We start from the raw sequence: 8,473 nt of genomic DNA on the forward strand, positions 1-8,473 counted from the left end.
TGTGTACCCTGTCAGAGCTGGTGTTAGATAGCAAGTGTGAACTAGGACCTAAAAGAGAGGAAAAGTTTTTTTAATTTATTTTGTTTACACTACAGAACTGGCGTGGGGTTGGAGAGATTGTAACTCTATACTTCTTCTAAGACTAAGTATCTTAATAAAAAATTCTGCCCGTGACTTAGCCTGTGCTTCAGATTTTGGCCTTTTATGTGATCGAGTTTGACACCCCTGCTTTAGAAGTTTGAAGGAAGAACGGACTGAGATTTTGGCACTCTTAGCCCTGTCCATATTTACTTGTATTACTGCAGTGGTGTACTGACAGTCTGGCCACACCATCTAGAAACCTCTGTTTAGACTAAAACCACCCTCTGCTTTAAAACAAGTGTCCACTGCAGGAATGCAATGGAGAACCTCACTGCATAACAAAAAAGATCATTTTGTAACAGGTTCATTTTGTCCAAAAACTTAATGGTTTAAAACACAAGTATTCTATCTAGTTAATTAGAAGCATTTCGTTTTATGCTCTGTAGAAATCTAGTACTTTAGTAATAAACTCATTAATCAGGTCTGCTTTAAGCTGTCTATATACATGCTTTAATAGCAAATTTACAGAAGTTTAGAAATAGTAATGCAGCTTCAAATTTGAGAAAAGTATAGCTTCTTTCTATCAAACAAGATTCAAACACATGAGAAGGGGGGGGGAGTTGTCACAAATACAGTATTTTTTCCTGATATTTCATTAAGATGAGGAAGTTTCAGCTTTTGAGAGAGCACAAAAAGAACGGTAAAAGGTTCCTTTTATTAAAGGGCATAAAATTTTGCTAAGGCAATGCCTTAACATGAGAAATTAACAAAAAGTGCAAATTCAACATAGCACCTATTAGGGAGCATGCCCAGAATTTCTTTTGCATTTAAATGTCCATTACCTTGCAATATATTCTAAATGGCCCACCTAGTTATGCTCCCTAACACAAAATGCCCTTAAGCACAAATTGGAAACACACAAAAGAAGTTATTAGGTTTATGCAGTAACCTTTAATGCATACCAACTTGTGCATTAAGGCGGAAACTCTATAAATGGCTCTGAAAATTAAGAGCCAATAAAAATTGGCACTCAACACTACCATATAAAGGGTGATCTGGGATGAAGGATCTTTAAATAATAAGAGTTGAACGCCAAATTCCATGCTCAATTTTGGGACAAGGACTCATGCCAGCTGAAACCTGGTGTAAATTCGGACATGCAAGTCGGGTGCGGATCCTCCACTGTTCTGTAACACCACCTGCATCTTTTGTGACCCATGGCCCCATGCAATTCAATTTATGTGCCGTTACAAAAGAGTATGAAGGCAGATTCACAAGCAAATCAGAATTATTACCAATTAAATGCTTGTAAACTCCAATAACGTAATCTTTGAAGCCCATTAACTAATTATTTTGTGCCAAGATCTGGGATCCATGCCCAATTTTGGGCGCCCTTTATATAATAAGGGGAAGTGTGTAATACACTTTAAAAAAAAAAAAAAAAAAACACACCCCAAAAGGCTCAAGTCATAACTAGCTGGCTTGCTCCAAAATAGGGAACCTCTGAAATTTTAAGAAGGCCAAATGCCAAAAGTAGGGTTTCCTTGAGTATGGAACATATCACTGCATTATAAAACACACACACACATACATATGAAAAAAAACATATATAAAAAAAATGGGTGAGTGAGCCATATGAAAAAACCCCCCCAAAAACACCAAAACTGTGGGCGAGTCGCAGTTGGGAAAGAATAGAGGATAGCAATATCACAAAGAAGAGAGAAGGGAATATCCTAGCACAGGGGTAGGCAATTCCGGTCCTCGAGAGTCAGAGCTAGGTCAAGTTTTCAGGATATCCACAATAAATATGCATGAGATAGATTTGCATCTCAAGGAAGCAGTGCATGCAAATCCATCTCATACATATTCATTGTGGATATCCTGAAAACCTGACCTGGATCCGGCTCTCGAGGACCAGAATTGTCTACCCCTGCCCTGGCACAATATATAACCCAGAAAAAACAGCAGCGTAGAACTTGCAGCACTATCTTTTTGCATATCAAAAGTCAACATTAAAAACAAGTTCATGAAGTTTCAGCTTCACGTGTTTCAGCATTCCTCATGCAACAGGGATCAGTGGCACACAAAGTAACTTGGTCTTCTGGTCACTCACACAGCGCAAAAAGCTGCAACACAGATATCAACACTCTTTTTTTCCACAAGAAGCAATGCAGTTTTCATTCCCAACCAGTGTCACCCCAAACACTAGCAGAGCCATCTGTTCAATGCTGAAATATGCCAGACTGTAAACCATTTGTATCAGAAGGGGCCACTGGACAGTGTTCTAACAGATTTTATTGCCTTTTCAACTTTTTTTTTTAATATTAATTTTTGATGTAAACTAGGACAGTACTTCTGTGCGGCTGCTCCTTCTGGATGTAGAGAGAACAGAATGCCAAGCTATTTACATGTTTTCTTGCAAAATCTTAAATCTGTTCACAATGCTGTAGCATTTAAAACAGCGATTCTCAGCCCAGTCCTTGGGAAATACTCAACCAGTCAGGTTTTCCACGACTAGGGTTACCAGATTTTACAATAGTAAAATCCGAACATATGGCCCTGCCCCCAGCCTTACCCAATTCCACCCAGCCTCACTCTCAAATCTCTTTTCATGCTCGGAGCCGCATATGGGGGGCCTCTGGACATGCAAGGGTGTGATGCAATGTCACACCCATGTGCGCTTGCATACATCACCATGTTGCATCCGCACATGCGCAGATGCCCTCCAGACGTGGCCCTGAGCTCAAAACCTTTCAAAACCTGGACAAAGTGCCGGGTTTTTAAAAGCCATCCGGACACCTTGACAGTTCTCTAAAACAGTGTTTCTTAACACGCGATACGCAAGCCGCTTGGTTGGAGGTATGCGCCACCATGGATATTGCCTCCCCGTCCATCTAAGTCGCCGCTGTTAGGGATCCCTCCTTACTGCCCGCCCCCTCTGTCAAAACCAAGCCAACCCCAGCCCCCACTCCTCCCAGCTGAATCAGACCTCTCCGCAGCTCCCCGCCACTATTTTATCATCTTTGGGCAGATGGAGGCACAACGAAGCTAGACGCCTGCCATCTGCCTGCCCCTGCAGAAAGAACATTTCCGAGGCAGGCAGGCAAACGGCTTACTTCGTTGCACCTCCGGTTGCCCGAAGATTTTAAAATACAGCAGTGGGGAGGTGGTAGGTGGGGGAAATAGGGAACTGGGGAGAGGTCAGATCCAGCTGAGAGGAGTGGGGTGTGGAGGTGGGAATAAGGGAAGGACAAATGCTGCATGGAATGGGGGTTAGGAAGGGAAGGAAAGAGATGATGCTGGTGGGTGAGGGAACAGGAAAAGAGAATTGTTGAATATAGGTGTGGAGTAAGAGGGAAAGACATGGGGGAAAGGAAGAAAGAGGGAAATTGGGCATAGAAAGAGAAAGAGAGAGAAGAAAGAGGTAGAAATGCATGGGGAGAGAAGGATGAGAGGGAAAAATGTTGGGTATGGTGGTGGAGAGGGAACAAAGGGACAGATTGAAGGGGATGCAAGGTGGAGGAATAGTGGACATAGTGATGGGAGGAAGAGATGTGGCATGGTGCTGGAGAGGGGTATCAGGAGAAGTGGGCATGGGGCTGGTGGGCAGTGGTGAAAAATGCTGCACATGTCCCAGGAAATGAGACAGGGAGAAATGTTGGATATGGCAGTAGACGGTGGTGGGAGAGATGCCTGGATTTCTCAAGACAGATGGACAGTGAGAGAAAGAGAGAGAGAGAGAGAGAGGGAGACATGTTTCCAATAAGGGGGGGGGGGGGTGGAGGAGAGAGGAAGAAAAGTTGGACTCATGGAGGGAGAGAGAGATGTTGGTTGGGGAAGGAAATGAGGTCCAGAGGAGTTGAAGCGTGTAGGAGGCAGGAAGAAAGAAAGAAATATCGGCTGCACAGTCAGAAGGAAGTGTAACCAGAGACTCATGAAATCACCAGACAACAAAGGTAGGAAAAATGATTTATTTTCAATTTAGTGATCAAAAAGTGTTTTGAGAATTTATATCTGTTGTCTATATTTTGCACTATATTTGTCTATTTTTCTATAGTTGTTACTGAGGTGAAATTGCATATTTTAAAGTCATCTGCCTTGACCACTTTGAACCCCCCCAAATATAAATGATAATTAAGATTTTCTCAGCGTACTGTGTGCTTTGTGTGTGTGTGTATATATATTTTTATTTTTTGTGGTTACCATTATCTAATATAATAAAGCCCTAAGCGCGCATGCACACTCCTACCTGCGTGCTCCCGTTTTCCGTGCGCTGTAGGGCACCACACTCCTACCTGCGTGCTCCCATTTTCTGTGCACTGTAGGGCACCGCAGGTAGGAGTGCGCATGTGCGAGAATCCCCCGAAACGGATGTCAGTGAGCCACAGTGTCTCTGGGATGCACCGGAACATGAGTATTGCTTCCTTTAAGTCTAGGGAGCACATCCAATCCCCTTCCTCCAAAAGAGGATACAACACCGGAAGCGACAACATACGGAACTTCTCCCGGACCAGGAACTTGTTGAGCTTCCGGAGGTCCAAAATGGGGCGTAAGTCCCCTGTCTTCTTTGGGACCAAAAAGTAACGGGAGTAAAACCCCCGCCCCCGATGGTCGGGGGGCACAGGTTCCACCACCCGAAGGCTCAACAAGGCCCTCGCTTCCGCGAGAAGAAGGGGAAATTGGGTTTGGCTGAATGGGTAAGCAGCCGGCGGATGTTCCGGCAGCGTGATCAAGAAATTGAGCGAGTAGCCCTCGGAGATAATCCGGAACACCCAAGCATCTGATGTGATCCCGATCCAGGCCGCAGAAAAGGCTCGGAGTCGACCCCCTATAGGAAGGGGGTTCGGCGAGAGCGCGGAGGGGGCCCGCCCCCATCCGCACATCCCGTCAAAAGGACGGTGCCGGCTTGGGCGTCCCCTGAGCCTGAGGTTTTTGTTGGCCTCCCCTACCCTGCTGCGGTGGGCGGTGGGGCGGAGGCCTAGAGAAGGCCGGCGTCGACTTCTGGGGGTATCGCCGCGGAGGAGGCCGAAAGGGCTTCTGCGGCGGGGCCCGAGGTTTAGGACAGACCAAGGAGGCAAGAGAGCGCTCCTGTTCCGACAGACGTTTGGTCGCCGCCTCCAGGGACTCATCAAATAATTCAGAGCCAACACAGGGTAGATTGGCCAGACGTTCCTGCAAGTTCGGGTCCATGTCCAGGGTACGTAGCCAAGCCAGCCGGCGCATCGCCACGGCAAAGGCGGATACCCTGGAGGCCAGTTCAAATGCGTCGTAGACAGCGTGAAACAGGTATAGACACAGCTGAGATAAGTTGGACATGAACGAGGCAAAACCCTCCTTGTGGGAATCCGGCATAACCCCTTGATAACGGGGCAAGTCTTTGACCATGCCTCGAAGATAAGAGGAGAATGTAAAGGCATAATTAAGGACCCTGGTAGCCATCAATGAGTTGGAATAGAGGCGACGACCAAACTTGTCCAGGGTCCGCCCTTCCCGTCCGGGCGGGACCGCCGCCGAAACCTTAGCGGGCTGCGACTTTTTCAGCGCCGACTCCACCAGCAACGACTGGTGAGACAGTTGTGCCTTATCGAAGCCCTTCCACGGTATAGTCCGGTATTTGGACTCCATCTTAGAAGGCACCGCTGTGACTGTAATAGGGGAGTCTAAATTTCTCAGGAAGGTCTGGTGGAGGACCTTATTGAGAGGCAGACGAGGAGTTTCTCTCGGGGGAGTGGGCAGGTCTTGTTCCTCCAAAAACTCCTTCGTATACTGAGACCCAGCAAGCAAGTCCAGGTCCAAGGCCCGCGCCATATCCTGCACAAATTTTGAAAAGGAAGAGGGCCTCGCTGGCGGGGAAGGAGTACGCGAGGTCCGAGCCGCCAAGAAAGAGGGGGAGGCCTCGCGGGAATACCGAGGCTCCCTACCAGCCCCCGATCCCCAGGAGGCCGTGCCGAGGGACCTCGAAGGGGTCGGGGACCGCCTATGCCCCGAGGAGCCCTTGGGGGAAGTCCCCGGGGTATGAGGAACTGAGGTCCTTCCCCTGCGCCTCGGCGAGGAGTCTCTCGAACCCCTTCCCCCAGGGGTGCGGAAGAGCCTCGGATTGTCGAGGCGGAGCTCCGAGACACGCAATGTCTCACACCCGGTCGGCGAGGAGCGACCGCGTCTACGAGGGGAAGCGCGAGAACGCTTAGGTTTCCTCGGCCGACCCGAGGGCGAAGAGCCCCGGGAGGACCTCGAGGAAGAGGACGTGGAAGAGATCCTCTGAATCCGACGCACCTTGTCTCGAGGCCTGACACTCCTCTCAGGCTGGTCAACCGAGGTTGAGGTCGAGGGCAAGGTCGGGGTCGAGGACGGCCGACCCCCGGGGGCCGAAGCCGAAGGCACCGAGACCGAGGCCGCCGACGCCGGGGCAGTCGAGGCCGGAGCAGTCGAGGCCGAAGCCTGCTGCAGGTGCGCGAGGGCCCCGGACAGCTCCGAGGCAATTAGCGCTCGGAGCAAGTCCTGGAAGACCGGAACCCCCATCATGGCAGGCAGGTCCGGGGCCGAGGAGTGCTCCCTGGAGGGCGACCTCGGTCTCGAGTATTCCCTCGGGGCACTGGGCTTTGCAACTCGGGGCGGGGCAGAGGACGACCCACCCGCAGTCGAGGAGCCCGAGGATGGCTTCTTCGCTGACCCTGGAGTCGAGGAAGGAAGAGAGGACTTACCCGAAGCAGGCTTGGTTGAGGCAGCAGGCTTGAAGGAAGTCGAGGGTCGAGGCGAGGTCGGGGGACCGGAGGCCGAGGTCGAGGCCGGGGCCGAAGCTGAGGCCGACGTCGAGGCCTTCCCCGCCGCGGGGTCCACAGAGAAGAGCTCCGCCATCCGGGCACGGCGTCGGCGGAGAGCTCTAGACTGAAAAGTTGAGCACCTATCACAGGAGTCGGTAGGATGCTCAGGACCCAAACACACCAAGCACCACCGGTGAGGATCGGTAATTGAGAGCAACCGATCGCACCGGGTGCACTTTTTAAAGCCCGTCAAGGGACGGGACATGGACACAAAACCTGGCCGGGAACGAACGATGTCCCGCTGCCGTGGCTACCGGGAGCCCCCGGAGCCGAACCAAAAAACTTTTTTTTTTCGACGAAAACTAAAAGAAAAGAAAGAAAGAAAAGCAAATCAAGCACAGCGACCGTGAAATAACACACAGCCGTAGTGTCAGAAGGCTAAATTCGAAGAGCACAATTTCCACAGGGCTTCTGGCTCCGCGGAAAAAACTGAACGAGGACCACGAGGTGGGGATGCGCCCTCTAGTGGGCAAGAAGGCATGCACATGCGTGGTGCAGTGTAGCAAACTTGAAACTTCAATCAAGTTTGCTTGAAAAGCTGTCCGCGCTGGGGCTCCGTAGATGACGTCACCCACATGTGAGAATATCATGCCTGCTTGTCCTGGGATAATGCATATTTTAAAGTCATCTGCCTTGACCGCTTTGAACCCCCCCAAATATAAATGATAATTAAGATTTTCTCAGCGTAATGTGTGCTTTGTGTGTGTGTATATATATATATATTTTTATTTTTTGTGGTTACCATTATCTAATATAATAAAGCCCTAAGCGCTCCTACCTGCGTGCTCCCGTTTTCCGTGCGCTGTAGGGCACCACACTCCTACCTGCGTGCTCCCATTTTCTGTGCACTGTAGGGCACCGCAGGTAGGAGTGCGCATGTGCGAGAATCCCCCGAGACGGATGTCAGCGAGCCACAGTGTCTCCAGCGATTGTGTCCCTGCCTCTCTGTTTCCGGGCTGTGGTTTGTTGGGACCGCAGGAAGGGAAGGGGAGGGGGAAGGGACTGAGGGAGCCGGCCAGACTGCGGGAAGGGAAAGGGGGGTAGGGGAAACGCTGCTGCTGCACAGGGAAGTGGTGTGGGGGAAGGAAATGGAGGGGGAGGGAATGCTGCTGTGGCTGCTGCACAGGGAAGTGGTGGGAGAGAAATGCTGCTGCATAGGAGTCAGGGAGAGAGACAGATTGATAGAAAGAAAAGAAGAAAGACACAGGGACAGGGAGAGACACAGAAAGACAGACAGACAAAGGGGGCCAGGGAGAGAGACAGACAGACAGCGGGAGGGAGAGAGAGACAGAAATAAAGACACACAGACATATTCTAGCACCTGTTAATGTAACGGGCTAAAATATTAGTGTATTAATAAGATTATATTAAAAAATGGATGGAAGAAATTGCATTACAATTAGTACTATTATTATGGGGGTGGGGTCTGGGGTGGAGCTTGGGTGGGGGTACTCGGTTTATATTTGTTAGACTTAGGGGGTACTTGGCTTGAAGTTGAGAAACACTGCTCTAAAAGGACATGTCCATGTAAGTCCAGACGTCTGGTAACCCTATCTACGACTATACACGAG

This window comes from Geotrypetes seraphini, chromosome 3, assembly GCF_902459505.1.
Source record: "Geotrypetes seraphini chromosome 3, aGeoSer1.1, whole genome shotgun sequence".
Taxonomy (NCBI): Eukaryota; Metazoa; Chordata; class Amphibia; order Gymnophiona; family Dermophiidae; genus Geotrypetes; species Geotrypetes seraphini.